This window comes from Myotis myotis, unplaced genomic scaffold (assembly GCF_014108235.1).
Source record: "Myotis myotis isolate mMyoMyo1 unplaced genomic scaffold, mMyoMyo1.p scaffold_m19_p_3, whole genome shotgun sequence".
Lineage (NCBI taxonomy): Eukaryota > Metazoa > Chordata > Mammalia > Chiroptera > Vespertilionidae > Myotis > Myotis myotis.
In genome coordinates, this window is record NW_023416335.1 from 53,937,196 (window position 1) to 53,952,767 (window position 15,572).

Consider the following 15,572-nt stretch of genomic DNA (forward strand, 5'->3'; position numbering starts at 1 on the left):
AAACAAGGTCTCCACGTCCAAGTTCCTGCAATGCAGAAGAAAACACCAGCACATCAACTACTCAGTTGGATCAAAGCAAGACAAATCAATATCCTGTTTGTCTGAGCCACAGAACTACTAATTGCCTTTAAGTGGACAGTATATTTCAGTAAATGAGATGAGCTAACTGCCTGCCTTCCCTTTTCAGAAGCCCATCACCAGGCAAGAATGGGGAGGAGCCTCTCCGTTTATGAAGATGGCTTTAGGGAGAGTATAAAATGTCTGTCCTGGAGGTAAAATAAACAGAAATGAGGAAAGGAAACAGACAAAAATACAAATTAAAAAAAAAAAAAAAAAAAAAAAAAACAGGGAAAGATCTAGCAATTCTGGAAATAACAGGAGTTAAAGATCATCAGAAAATGTCTCCATGGGTCCCTAGCTTCCCCAGTAATAAAGCTAACACCAGACAGTGGGTGGTTTTTCATGTACCGCTATAAATGCTTTACATTTATTGTCTCATTAAGCAACTAAGTTAGATGAGTACCATTAATATTTCTATGTTTTAGATGAGGAAGCAGAAGCACAGAGAGTTTGAGTAGTGCTACACAGTCACACAACTTCTAAGAGACATAATCAATATTTTTAAATGGATGAGAAAAGGTAACCCACTGAATGGGAGAGGATATGATATAGCAGATAAGGGGCTAACATCCAAAATATATTTAAAAAAAAAAAACTCATACTACTCACCATCAAGTTTTTTAAAATCTGATTAAAAAATGGACAGAGGATATGAATAGACATTTCTCCAAAGAAGACATCAGATGGCCAACAGATACATGAAAAGATGCTCAACATCATTAATCATCAAAGAAATGCAAATTAAAACCACAATGACATGTTACATCACACCTGTAAAAAAGGCTTTTATCAAAAAGACAACAAAGTACAAGTGTTGGGGAGGATGTGGAGGAAAGGGAACCTCATGCATTGTTGGTGGGATAGGAAATTGGTGCGGCTGCTGTGAAAAATTAAAAGCAGAACTACCGTACAACCCAGCAATTCCACTCCTGAGTGTTTATCTGGAGAAAATGAAAGCACTAATTTGAAAAAATATATATGCAATCACTATGTATTGCAGCATTATTTACAATAGCTAAGATACAGAAGTGACTTAAGTGTTCATGGAATATTACCCAACCATAAAACAGAATGAAATCTTGCCATTTGCAACAGCACTGATGGACTTAGAAAGACAGACAAATACTGTATGATTTCCCTTATATGTGGAATCTAAGGAACAAAACAAACGAACAAATAAAACAAAATAGAAATAGACTGATACAGAGAACAAACTGATGACTGCCTGAGTGGAGGGGAAAGGAATGGGTGAAAAAGGTGAATGGGACTAAGAAATACAAACTTCTAGTTATAAAATAAGTCGTGGGGATGTAATGCACGGCACAGGGAATATAGACAAGAATATTATAATAACTTTTTACAAAGACAGATGGGTACTAGACTTATTGAAGTGACTGATCACTTTGTAAGGTATATGAATGTCGAATTGCTATGCTGTATTCCTGAAACTAATGTAATATTGTATGTTAACTATAATTTTAAAATAACATTTAAAAAACACACATGAGTTCAAACACTGAACCACCTCTAAGCAACCATCCTCTGGTCTGTTCTAGCTCTTTTGCTTAAATTAAGCCTTCACATCTAATGGCCTAATGAATGCTGATGGCAAGGAACCCAGGTAAGCCTTTCCTGGTAATTCTGCAGGTGCTGACCTTGAGCATGTTCTCTGGGGTGAATCCCCCTGAATAGATCTGAAGAGAATTATAGCAACAGTGGAGTGAGCTGGAGAGGCTGCCGGAAATCCTAACAGATGGCAGAATATTCTTCAAACAGTGTTGATGGAGCTCTTGCGATCATACGCAGAGACAACGTATGAATGAGAGAGAAACTGAGGATGTCTGTGTGAGTGTGAGAGACAAGAGAGCGAACAGGGACGAGAAAGGAGAAAGAGCAGTACTGATGAGTTTGTAGTAGCTTCTAGAAGATTATGAAGCATATTGCAAACAGGTATATTATTGTATGAATTTATATGATTTTTACAGAATAATCACATTACAGGAGACCAAAGATAATGGCCACTCTAACTGCTGCAGTCCAGAAATGTAAAGTTACAGTCGGCTAGGCAAGATTTTTAAGTTATCCAGCTGGTTTAATGTCAGGGCCAAGAAGAGAAATCAGGTTTCCTAAGTCAGAGTTTATTTGCTCTTTCCATAACCCTGTGCTACAGTGTCTAATAAACAATTTCAAGTTTTTTTATTATCAACATCTAAATTTAATATGAGCAATAAGGCAGCAAAGGCTTCTATAGCGTCTGCATTACTTTTCCTCCATCTGTGTGAAGTTGCTAATTACCTGCTGTCAGTGAAAACAACCCTTGTAGGCAGCTGAAAAAATGAATTGGAAATTCGGGTTTGAAGTCAAGTAAAAAACACAGGTGTTGCTTTGTTCAGTTAAAGCCTAACAAGAAACTTAGTGGGATGAAAGGGTAGGAGGTGGGAAAAGGAAAAGGAGAGATGACGTCATCCTCATCCTCAGCTGAAATTGTCCGAAAAAGGATAAAAGTTAGAAAACACTTTCTGAGCACTTCCTAAAAGGGAATTTGGAGAGTTTGGATTTGCAGGACTAAATAAGTGTCCACAAAACAATCGACATTTTAGAAAAATAATTTGTGAAAAGATTTTTCATCTTCCTCTTCAAAAAATGCAAATAGAAAGAAACGGGCAAGAAATTATAAAGTTAAAAGATGTTTTTGTTTTGTCTTTTTGGAGTGGAGCGGGGGGGGGGGGGGCAGTCAATTCTATTTAATGTTAAAAGGTTAGTATTTGTGCACTGTAGAACAGTAGACTGTAATAGGCACTTCAGCTGTGCTACTGTCATTAGGACTAAAAACAAATTTTGGGTTGTTTTTCATAATGATAATTTACTTTTCAGAAGTCTTATAAACAGTAGGCAGTGTTCCCAAATTAAAATATATTGTAGACGATTGACTCTTCACTTAACACTTACTTTTCTTATTCCAGTTTGAAATTCTATTTAATACAGGAAAACAGCAGACTTTATTTTGATTACTTCTTTTGCATACTCCAAGGCAAGGAATTCTCAGGCTCTGAAGAATGTATTGCAAAGCCATGGAGAGGAGGATTACTTGAAACTTCAGGAAGCTCTTTGTCCCCCTTCTCATCTCCATCATTTTTAAATCCAGGTACATTTGTAGTAGGAATTTGTTCTGTGAAACCCTGCAGCAATATTTCTCTTCATTTCCATGACAACAGCTCCCTATCAACTTCTGAAGGAACTTGCCTGTATTGTAAACAAACCTCTCTTGGCAATTGGCCTGTTTTCTTTCTCTATCTCATCTTCCATCTGTTCAAAGGCTTTGCTTCAAAAAGAAGTAGGTTGCAGGTGTGTACTTTTTCTTTCCTCACCCCCCTCCCCTTTTGTTTCTGAAAGAGGTCGATCTTGGAGATTAAAATTCTCTCAACTTGTGACTTTAACAACCTCACAGAGCAAGGCTGAGTACCTGTGTGTACCTGTGTTTACCTGTGAACCAATTTTCAGAGCGTATCAACATAGAGCGTGCTGGGTTCCATTTTAGCACAAGTCCCTCGGAAATAGGAAGCTGATTAATACACTTTATGAAACAGAATAAAAGAAAGAAACTATTTAGGGCCAGCCAAAATGAATCAGAAATAAGCTTGTTGTTGTTTTTTTGTTTTGTTTTTTCAGGATCTTTTGTTAAAGACTAAAGTGCCTGTTATAGAAATTGTTTCATGACAGAACTAGAACCTTACCAATAATCAAGGTGAGAAAACTTTATTTTCTTTAGAAAAAAGAAAATGTCTCTTATGTGTTTAACTTGAGGTTTCATGACCTCAAAAAGGCATATAATTTTAATCCTCAGGACTTGAAATGTGGGTCAGTTATTTGTCCAATATAACAAATTTGACATTTTTGTTGTTGTTCATTTACTGACACTCTTAAGTCTTTTTTTAAATTCAATGTCCCAGCTATTGGATCATGTGACTACTAGAGTAAACACAATTGTCTGGCATTATGCCAGATATCAGGGCTGGAAAAAAGAGTCAAGCCAAAGAAAAAAGATACATTTCCTTCACTGAAACACCAAATTTGAAGAGAGATAACTGGATAGAGAGTATCTTGGCTAGAGTTTTAGAGGGGTTTGGGGCATATGAATCATAGTCTCCATTGAAAATGTTACTTTATTTACTTGTTTTGTTTGTTTTTAATTTTCCTTAAGGTTCCTGAGGAGACATCACCTCACTGAGGATATCAGCAGAAGGATATTTGATATCTCTGGAAAACCCCAGATTTGGTAAGTCAAATGGTCTTCTCGCAGATAAAAGTATTTTCATGTCTTTATCTCATTTTGCCATATGATCTAATTTGCACTTATGTTTACTAATCATTCAAAAAATATTTATTACCCTCAGCCAGGCACTGTGCTCACTGCTGGAAATGCAGTGGGATCATTTCTGTCCTCCTGCAGGTTCCTGGGTGGAAGCAGATACAGGCTTTAATCGAGTAATCACACAAACACATGTAAAATTATGATATGAGAACTTTTAATAGAGGAATTTGATATTTAGTTTTTAAGGAGGAGGTGAGGCTCAAGCTAAAATTTGAAGAAGACAGAAGTGAAGAGGACAAACAGTCCAACATATTTTTGTCTGTTCCTGTTATTGTTGTTAGTTAACTAGTTATTAATATTAACAATATAAAGAGAACAAGAGGGAGGGCAGACATTATAAGCATGGTCATCTGGGCAGCTTCACCAGAAGGTGCAGCTTCATGCTCCCCAGGGAACCACCTGTCCATTCCCTGCAGATCCCGGGGGGAAGGGGTCCAACAAAAGGGGAGATGAGCACATGCGCAGTGAAGTCGGGGTGCCATAGGGAAGGTGCTTGGCTGTCAGTCTAGCCTGGGAAAAACATAATTGGCTAGAAGGGTGGGGCCACTGCAAACTCGCAGAAATCTTGGAAGGGTAAAATGCCCAGACAAAGAACTTCCTCTCTCTTGCTTGTTCCCTCTCGCTTTCTCCCTCCGTGGCTTTCACCCATGCATGGGCCTGTTCTCTCCCACAGCCCTGTGGCCTTAAGCAGCTGCACAGCCCATGGCCATGCCCACATGCAATGGACTGCAGCTGGGAGCACAAACTAACCTATCCAGATGCTGGACTGGGCTGTATTATAATATGGAACAGAAATTCTGGACACTGACTTTCATTCTAGCCCTGCTGAAGACACAGTTGGATTTTTTTCCATGGTGAGGCGTACAGAGATGGGACCTTGGAGAGGAAACCGCCTTAATTTTACACCATCAGTAAAGCTTTCCACAAAACCCCGCTCTCCCATGGGGGCCTCAGAAAACCCCTTTCCTTGCAGCACCTCTAGAACTCCACTTCCACAGAGAGCACTCCTGCTTACTGGGATTTTAGTTCCGTAAGAGCAGACTAGACTGTCTAGTTTGCCACATTTTCCTTAGGGCCTAAAACTGTGCCTGGCACAAAATTCAACTCTCAATAAATATTTATTAAATAAATTAACTAAGCTGAGTTGAACTAAATAAAGAGGAAAGGGAAGACACATTCTGACAGGCTTTTGAAAAGATTCTTTTGCTGGAGGAATCATAGGATATGAAAAAGGCCATAAAACTCGGAAAACTGTCTATAGGTTTGGGGGCCTCCTGGGGCATTAAAGAGGTGCTTTGAATCCCTCCATGATGAGGCAGTGGGAACCACTGACTTCTTTCCTTCTTTCTCTCATTACTTTTTAGTGAGCAGCCAAGGTCCTAGGACTTACCTGAACTGTAATGCTTTCAAAGAAACAACTTATGTGTAAACCATACTCCTTTCTCAATGTAGACTTAGGACATCACCTAGGGAAACTGTGACCAGTTATTATTTCCATATTAAAATAAAAGCTGGCCTAGCATACCCACAGGGCAGTGCAGGGACAAACATATAAAGATAAAATCTCTCCTCCTCCTCCTATTCTTCTTGTCCTTCTCTGTTTCCCTCTCTCCTGAGCCCTCTCCCCCTCTCTCCCTCTCTCATTTTTTTCTTCCCTCTCTCCCTCCATCAATGACTATGAAGAGCATTCTTTACTCTGAAAAATCTTAGGTACACATGTATAAATTCTAAGGAGAAGGCAGAGAGCAGAATATGTATTGGCCTTGAGTTGAGCCATTCAACATGCATTGGGTATTCCCTGTGTGCCCAGGCCTCTCCTGGTCCCAACTGTGGGGATGGACTCTCCATCCTGAGAAAGCATCTGCTTAATTGGAGAAACTGAAACAATATCCTCAAAAGAAGTTACCAACAATAAGATTTCCACTCATGTGAATGAATTCTGTGTGGCGTTGTATATGCGTGCCCAGTGCATGAGTTAAATCGAGGAGGCTTCCTGAGATGTTTAAGTTTGATTTTGAAAGAGAAGTACCGTGATCATCAGAGAAGAGCAGAGAGGAAAAATAGAGAAATACTTTTCTTTGAATAATATAAATGTTTTCAACACCTAGGGCCATTTGGGGGGAAAACTATTCACCTCCGAAGCAGAATCCTAAATATTACCATAACTCAGTGGAAATTACAGCAAGCAAGTACATATTCAGCCGAAAGAATGATTCTCTTATTCTCTTTTTTAAAAAAATTATTTTATTTTTAAAATTTATCTTTATTGTTGAAAGTATTGCAGATCCTCCCCCCGCACCCCTCTTGACTTCCTTATTCCTTTGTACGGTCAAACAAGAGCCTGGTACACCAAAAAAATGGAAACACTTTCATTCAAAGTGTTTAGTTCATTCTCTTCTTGGGCTCAATAAGAGAAGACACCTTATTTATGAGCCACATAGCAGCATATCTCTTCAAAACTGAAATTCTCTCAACCTACACTATAAATTATTAATTTCGGTAGGCCTTTATGTCATCCTTCCTCTGCTGTAAGAAAGAATGCAGTGTTGTGGTGAATCATGAACTGTTTCTTCTAGCACACACACCTTAGACATTTAAAACATATCCCATAGGATTAAAAATGTAGATGATGTTCCATGTGTAAGGCATTTCCTACCTGAAGGCACAAAAATAAATTCATACTGGCTGTGAGTTTGTGCTGTGAGTGTTTTCACCTCATTTTGGATCAACACCTGCTAGTCTGGTCTTGTGTCTCTTTCACTCTCTCAGATACTATTTCACTGCTTAGAGGCCTTTGAAAGGCAACAGATAACAAACACTCTTTGGTCCCTTGCATTTCAATAGAATAACCTGAAACTTCTTATCATGAAGGCCCAGCCAGACCATGATATGAGGGAGGGGCTGGGGGGTTCCCAGGTCCTAGTTCCATGTATAAATTGATTTCTTTTAAACAAATAATGGGTTAAGTTGAATTCACACTCATGCCAAAAACAACTTTTTGCAGCAACACCAATGACCTGCCTAGGTCCTCCCATTTTCCTCATTTCAAAACTTAGCCCTCTGTTTACATCACATCTTATGCCTGCACATGAGTGACACAAACAGAAGAGGACTGGCTAGACATCAAGGCATCAAGGGCCCGGTTTCAGTGGGAGACTGCAGTGAAGTTATATAAATGCACATTGACAGAGCTGCTGATGAAGAGGCCTTTAAACAGCCCCTGAAGTGACTAGTCCAATAGCCAACTCAGGCCAGAGAGAACATGAAATGAGCGCACTGTGTGCACTCAAACTGTGTTAAGACATTTGCAAAGCCATTTTAGAATTAAATCACTAGTCCAGTTAAAAGAGCTTTGATTTTTAAATATTAATGAACAAGTGTGTGTATGTATTTAAATGATTCCTAAGAACAGAATATTTACTTAGTATGATTTGCAAGAAACTAGTGCTTAGAAAACTAGCTGCATTGGGAACTGTGACTTACATGCACACAGCAATCATTCACAATGCATCATAGTCCAGGAACTCCAGACACTCATTCTAGGTTGAATGAATGAATGAACAAACATTATCATCCATCCTATTCTAGCGGAATAACTCAGCAGCACAATTCTGAGATTGGCTAGTATGACTAAAGGGACAGATGCTAACCCTGTAGTTTTCTCCCTTCTGAGCACACATGCAACTTGTCATGGTCAATTATATTTCTGGCACAGAGGGCCAATGCCTCTCTGACTGGCCAGTGGAAAGTCAATTAGCTTCTCTTTAATTCTATTTCTATTTTTGTAGATTGAAAATGAGAATACAAACTGACCATCTCCCTCAGAACCAATGTGAAGCCAAAGGGGATGTTGCCAGACAGAACAGTATAAGCCAATAAAATTGGATCATCAGGTAAATCCTTAGAGTCAGAAAGGGAATTGGTGGTTGCCAGGGGCTGGGGCAGGGGGGTGGGGAGAGATGATTGAGGAGTGACTGCCTAATGGGCATAAAGCTCTTTTTGGGGTGATCAAATGTTTTGGAACTACAAAGAAGTAATGGTTGCATAATATGGTAAAGGTACTAAATGCCACTGAATTGCACACATTAAAATGGCTAATTTTATATTGTGAATTTCAACTCAACAAAATAATTGTATTATAACATTTACAGTTCTAAAGCATGTTTTTGCTAAGTCTGTGAAAAGAGTGGTGTGGTGAATGCTGTCTATCTATGTGTTTCTAAAGGATAACAATTGTTCCACAGTTTTTTAATAAACGTCTAGTGAGTTTACAAAGACCAAGAATAGATATCAATGATGAATGTGGTGATATCTTGATAAAGTCACACTGGTCTGAGTCAGAACCTGAAACCAGGACACATTTTGTCACTTGGTAAGACAGAATATTTCCTGCCAAGCAAGAAATTATTTATCTCCTTGAATATTAAAAAAAATAATAATAAAATAAAACAAACACCTCTTCAATAACCATTGTATAAATGCCATTAATGAGCAATATTAATTATGGGTTGTGTTCCATTTACACATATTCTCTGAAAGTAAAATTTCTTTAAAATAAGTTCTGTTGTCACAGTATATTTGAATTTCACAAATCTTGCTCATCAATAAATCAATCAGTATTTAGTGAGTTCTATTATGCATAGTGTGTGTCCAGCACTACTGTCAGACTCTAAAGGTTCAAAGAAAATGACAAAACAGGTTTTCCTCTCCACTATTGTTATTTACAAAGTTGGGTTTTATCAAACAGATAGTATTGAATTAAGCAAACAAAGGCAACATAACCCTGCACTTATGTAACTCTTGGCAAAATACTTTGGCATATAGTACCCTTACAGTCGACCTGGGAAGCAAGCAGAGTAGGGTCATTTATTGCCATACTGTAGGGTGAGAAAGCTGCAAGAGCACATAGTAAGTAGTTCAGCCAGGACTTGAATCCAGGCCTCACACACCTAGGCCAGCACTCATTTCATAATATACAAACTAGGGGTCAGAAGGTCTGAGTTCTAATTGTGGTTCTACCATTAACTTGCAAGGTGGCGTTAAGCAAGGCTCTCAGCCTCTTGGATTTCAATATCCTCCTCTCAAATGAGATAGTTGGGACACATTTTGTTAAATGTGCTCTTTTTGGAGCCTGCATATTCTGTTAGCAAGTACAGAAACTGCACATGCAGTAGCTAACTGTCCTTTTCTATCATGTTTTTAACCCAGGGGCACCTTTTATTCTCTATAATGAAGAGCTAATATGCTAATTAGACCAAACAGCAGAACGACCATCCGGACTACCTTCCGGACAAAGCCAGAGTTGCGAGGGCCGGCCGAGGCAGCCAGAGCTGTGAGGTCCAAGGCCCTTGCATGAATTTTGTGCATTGGGCCTGTAGTCTTAATATAACTTCGTTTTCAGATGCAATAGCCCATATTTTTTAAATGCTCACTATGTCCAGCTTGTGTTTGCAAAGCCACTTCAATCAAAGTAGCCTGACACAGAATTTATTCAAATTCCTTAGCTTCTCAAAGTCACACTGCTCCTATCTGCAGGTAGCATTCTTTCTTGTCTGCTGTATCCTTCACTGTATATAGCACTTTGGTTTGTGCAAAGTGCTTTTCCATCTCTTGTCTCACTTGGCATCACTGGTACCAGGCAAAGGCTCAGGCTAAACCACACTATCTCTCTCTAACTAACACGGCCCTACACCCAGTCCTGTTGTTAGTCTACAAGGATGTGACAGAGATAAGGCAGGATAGGAAACTTGACCCAGTGACAACCAATCAGAAGAGCTTTTGTCTGTGGATCTGACTAGGAGTGATTCATCAGCCACCAATCCCAGAGGCTTTCAATAAAAGAACAAAAGTCCACTATTGCCCCAAAGGCTGTGCTTGAGTTTACTCCCTTGTGGAAAAAAAAAATGTAAGGTTAACTGTCAAGAGCAACTTCAGAATTCCCACAAAACAAAACTCAAGGGAGAAGAGTCCAAAAGGACAAGCTAAGTGTATTCCTTCTATGTCTCTACAGTTTGAGAAAGAGGACAGTCAAGTGGTTGCATAATGCAGGATAAGCTGTTCCTAATGAATACCCCAATAAGCTAGTTTTTCTTAAATATCCACAAAATCATTAAGACTATACTTTCAGGGAACATTTCTATAGTTCGTTAAATATCCACAAAATCATTGTAAAAATATAAATTGTTGAATGGCTTCAATTTCCAATCGCAGATGGAGATTTGCCTGTGTGTCACTTCTTATTACTAGACATGAGCATACAAATTTTTTTAACTTGCCGAGTCCAAAGTTCATTTAAAATATAAAATCAAGCAAGCTCTTCTTTTCCCTTATTTAAATTGTTTTTAATTATTACCATGGAATATGGTTTTATTATACTCATAAGTTTTAGAATCCAGAAAAACTCCATCCATAATTTGTACCAGGGGACACAAAGGGCCCCAAAACTATGGCCAAGTGATGTGGGCAGGTAGGTGTTCCAGAAAGAGGTACATGGTGGGAAGATGACCTTCTCCTTCCAGAGAAAGCCTGACCCACACTTATCTATAAGGGACTTTCAGAGTTAGAAGGGAGTAATACTAAACAAGGGAAGCAAGGAAACAAAGCAAAAAGAAAACCAACTATTAAAAAAAAGTCTTCTACAATATGTTAACACTGTATTCAGAGTCTGCTTTCTCTACTTGTCAGCCTTGTAATTATTTCATTATTTTATCATTAGATGCAAAATGGTGTAGTCAAAAGAGTTATGGAAAGGTGATCAGGAGATAGGAGCTCTCATTATAGTCCAAGTTCTGACATTACTATTTAGATTCCCCTCAACCCAGTTATTTTTCATTTATTATACCATTCATTGTTCAATGATTACTTATTACATGTGTAATATTTTCCAAATGCTGTGCTGGGTGCTGGCTCTGAACGCCTGCCACGTGGAAGACTCCTTTCAACAAAGACGGTACAGGAAATCCCTTCCATATCGATTTCAGTGATTTGTACTCCATGACCCTTGTTACCTTGACCATGTCTGTTTGGATCAGAAATTGGCAGCTGACTGAAGCAAGGCCACGTATGGGCCTTCCTGCAGCTTGTAAAAAAGCTTGAAAGAAATGCCCCAGCCCTGGCTGGTTTGGCTCAGTGGATAGGGCGTTGGTCTGGCAGATTTAAGGGTCCTGGGTTCAATTCAAGTCAAGGGCACATGCCTGGGTTGCAGGCTTGATCCCCAGTAGGTGATCTCATCATTGATATTTCTCTCTCTCTCTCCCTCTCTCTCTTCCTCTCTAAAATCAATAAAAAATATTTTTTAAATGCCCCAAATGCTTCTCTATACTAGATAATAACCAATTGAACCATTAGAAGAATCCCTTAGGGGTTTAAGTGTCAAATATACAGAGAGGAGAGCAGACAGTAGAGTTTAGTAGATATAAGAAAAACAGAGATATAACCATATGTTCAAGCCATGAGGCAATAGAAGCCATACCTAAATATACACAGTGAGTGAAGGAGAGACTGCAGAATCGGTAGCAAAGGAAGTAGGGATCTTTTCCAAGAAGAGAAGATTCTTCAACACAATCAATAAATCTTTAATGTGCACTTCCTTTATGTGAAAATACAATTGAGAGTAAAGCAGAATCCCTGTCCTAATGGAGTCTACTGTGAGAGCCAGATATTAATCAAATAACCACACCAACTGTGATAAGTGCTTGGAAGATAAAATCACAGGGAGCTACAAGATGCAATGGGGAGGGGAAGATGACTTGGTATGTAGGAGGGGTGCTCAGTGAAGACAGCTTGGGGAAAGGAGATCTAAAAAAATGAATAGCAATTAAGTGAGCAAAAGTAATGTGGGAAGAACCATATCATGGAGACATTGGTAGAGTAAGCGTCAGAGAAGAGCAAGGTTAATCTAGAGAGTTAGAGAGAGGCCAGATCCCATCAGGCTTTGTAGGCCCTTTGAATGATTTGGGTCTTAATCCCAAGAGCTGCAGGAAGCCAGCAAAGGATCCCAAAAGGGAGAGACGAGTGGAGATGTACCTTTAAACCAGTGGTCGGCAAACTGCGGCTCGCGAGCCACAAGCGGCTCTTTGGCCCCTTGAGTGTGGCTCTTCCACAAAATACTGACTTCTGCGCATGGGCCACGAAGTTTCAATCGCACTGTATGTGCATGCCTGCATGTGGTATTTTGTGGAGGAGCCACATTCAAGGGTCCAAAGAGCCACGTGTGACTCGCGAGCTGCAGTTTGCCAACCACTGATTTAAATTGACAACTATGGGAATTAATGAGGGCTTAGAGTTGAAGGACCAGTTCAGAAGATCTGCAGGAGTCAGGGGAGAGATGGGAGCAGCCTGGACCAGGGGGGCTGGACAGTATCCTCAACATGCAGGGCTTCAGGTTGGAAAACACATTTAATTTATCTCTGCATCCCTAAGGTATGGCACCATTCTGGCACCTTAGTAAATACTCAGAAAATGGTTGTTGAATGAATGGAGATCGATTCTCCAAAGTCAGTGGTCAGTAATAATTAAACTTTCCTCTTTCACAATAAATCTACCCTAAATGACAGATGTCTAATGGCGGAATTATATGTACTACATGTTACTCAGAAGAGATATTTGAGGGTAACAGAAACTTTAAGCACCCTAAAATGACGCCATTAAATGTACCTATGCCCAAGATGCAGACTAGAATAGGAGTTAAGATCATAGATTCTGGAGTCAAAGTGCCCAAATTCATCTCCCAATTCACCCATTTCTCATTGTGTTAAACAAGATTCTCTTTCTACATTTGTTTATTTATATAAGGGAAATATTAGTAGTATTAACACCCATCTTCAAGAATTATTGTGACTATTAAATATGCTAATCATTTATCATGAGGCTTGACAAATAGGAAGCACTCTATAAACATTTATTATTATTATTATTATTATTATTATTATTATTATTTATTAAACTCACCTGAGCTTCTCAGAAAAAAAAAAGTACCCTTTATTGGAAGATAGGGCCTACAACATGTTAGGAACTCAATAAACTAATGTCTGCTGTTGACTTTGCATCCTAATCCATCATCCTGAATTTGAAGATTCCATTTCAGCATGTTTGTTTCAGAGCCATCTTCCACCTCCCCCCCCCCCCCGCAGCCCCCACTGCGCCCTGCCAGGTCTCCTAACATCTTTTGTATCCTGAAAGAAAACATTCTTCTCACCCTGTAATTATCGGCCTTTCCATCACCTCCCTCTTTTCCTGTTCCAAAAAAATTATTCAGTCTGCTTACTTCCCCCCCACAAATCCTGCCATTTCAAAGTTAATTGCTTCTCTTTCCATTACACACCTGCCTTCCTTTAGTTTGTCTATTAACTTCACTTTCTTGTAAGTAGATTATATCTATTCCACTTGCCCCCTTTCCCTTATTAATGAACTTCCTAGCCCTGGCATCGGTTGAGAGTTATCCTTCCTCCATCCAGGCTTCTTAAACCAGTCTCCAAATTCTTTGCTGCTTAGGTGATCACTTTTGGCATCTTCCTCACTAATTCACCTTTGTTAAGCAACTCTTGTCTCTGAAAACATCCCTTTCTTACAGAATGCAGGAGGCAATTATTGCTCCAAACAATTTTTAACTGATCTTTCTTTTGAATTGGTTTTATTTTCTCCTCCCTTTGAATGGCTAATAATATGCATCTTCTCAGCTAGAATTGCATATTGTCTCTATCTCTGGCAGGTAAAGGGAGAGAGAGAATAGCCACACCTCCAGGCACTCTTCCAAAAGGAATCAAATGAAAGTCCACCCAGCTCTATCCCTCTCGGTACCTCTGAGCATGGGCCAATTTCCTTCAGGAAGATTAAGTCTGCCTTTTCCAGTTTTTATGCTCCACCAGCATTCCTCGCCTTCCATATCTTACTACTGTATAAGTTAGTTGTTCTTCTCCTTATTTGTATTGTTAACACTGATTCTATCTACTTATTCTGGACCTAGTTTCATGGCTCATTGCAAACTATTCATCTCACTACCCACCCTCTTCACATCTCTTGGATTTCTTTACACAATTCTTAAACAAGATCTTTGGGATTTTGTCTGTTCTGAGTGTGTTTTCCTGTGGGAACCCCTTGTTTTGTTTTATTTTTAACTCTTACTGGTACTTCTCTAGGGGAGGTTACTGTGGAGGGCAGTATTGCCAGGGCTCTGTGTTTTGTTTGGCTGCATTTCTGCCTTCACTCCTAAGGGATCAGCTCAGTTAGTCACTCAATTTAGCATCATAGTCAAATTTGTCTCCTTATTCACAGCTGGTTCAGTAGAGAAGAAGGGCTACTGGGTTGAGAATTAAAGAATCTTAGGGCAGAGAGAATCTTAATCTGGTCCAATCTCCTCTCTAACAATGAGGTCTTTTTTACTGCATTCGAATATTTCAAGTGACAAGAAGCTCACTACTCTACAGGTGATTCCTTATACTTTTAGACATTCCTATGTTGAACAAAGTACTTCCTAATCATTAAATGCAATCCACTTTACAGTGATTTTGACACATATATACTACTTTTGCTCTTTGAGGTTCAATACAATACATTTACCCACTGTTTCCCATTAAGTTATTCAAGTAATTAACAATAGGTCTCCTAAATCCTTGACTACTGCTATTTTCCAGGCCAGTTATCCCAAATTTCTTCAACCTAATGGTACCTTCTAAGAGGTTTATATGCATTAATTCATTTAGTCTTTATAATAACTATGAATCAAGTGTCTTGACTTCCATCTTGCTTACACTCTCCTGTAGAGTTCTTACATGCCAATGTCTCTTCTAATCTCTTCTGACCTGAAACCAAGTATAGTGTTCCCCAAGGATTTGACCAGCTCGGAGCACAGTGCAAGGATGACCATTTTGTAATATTAATTAATCTAACATGGCACTAGCTTTTGAACACCCTTATGTTATAGTGACTCATAAAGTGTTTTATTCCTAATTTTGATATGAATTATTCCTGAATCCAATATTCTTACTCTAGAATAGCACAGCTAATTTTTGGAATCTCAGTATAAGGCTTTGCACTTAGGCTTATTAAACTACATTTTGTGAATTTGGGGTCATCTTTTTAA

At 39.0% G+C, this 15,572-nt stretch overlaps 1 long non-coding RNA gene across 1 annotated transcript in view; it reads left to right on the forward strand.

The window, feature by feature from the left end:
- The first annotated feature begins 3,588 nt into the window (after window positions 1–3,588).
- Window positions 3,589–15,572, forward strand: part of LOC118651533 — a 39,078-nt gene continuing 27,094 nt past the window's right edge. The window contains exons 1-3 of the long non-coding RNA XR_004966290.1: window positions 3,589–3,865; window positions 4,322–4,396; window positions 8,281–8,385. This is a non-coding gene — a long non-coding RNA (uncharacterized LOC118651533). The remainder of the gene's footprint in view (window positions 3,866–4,321; window positions 4,397–8,280; window positions 8,386–15,572) is intronic.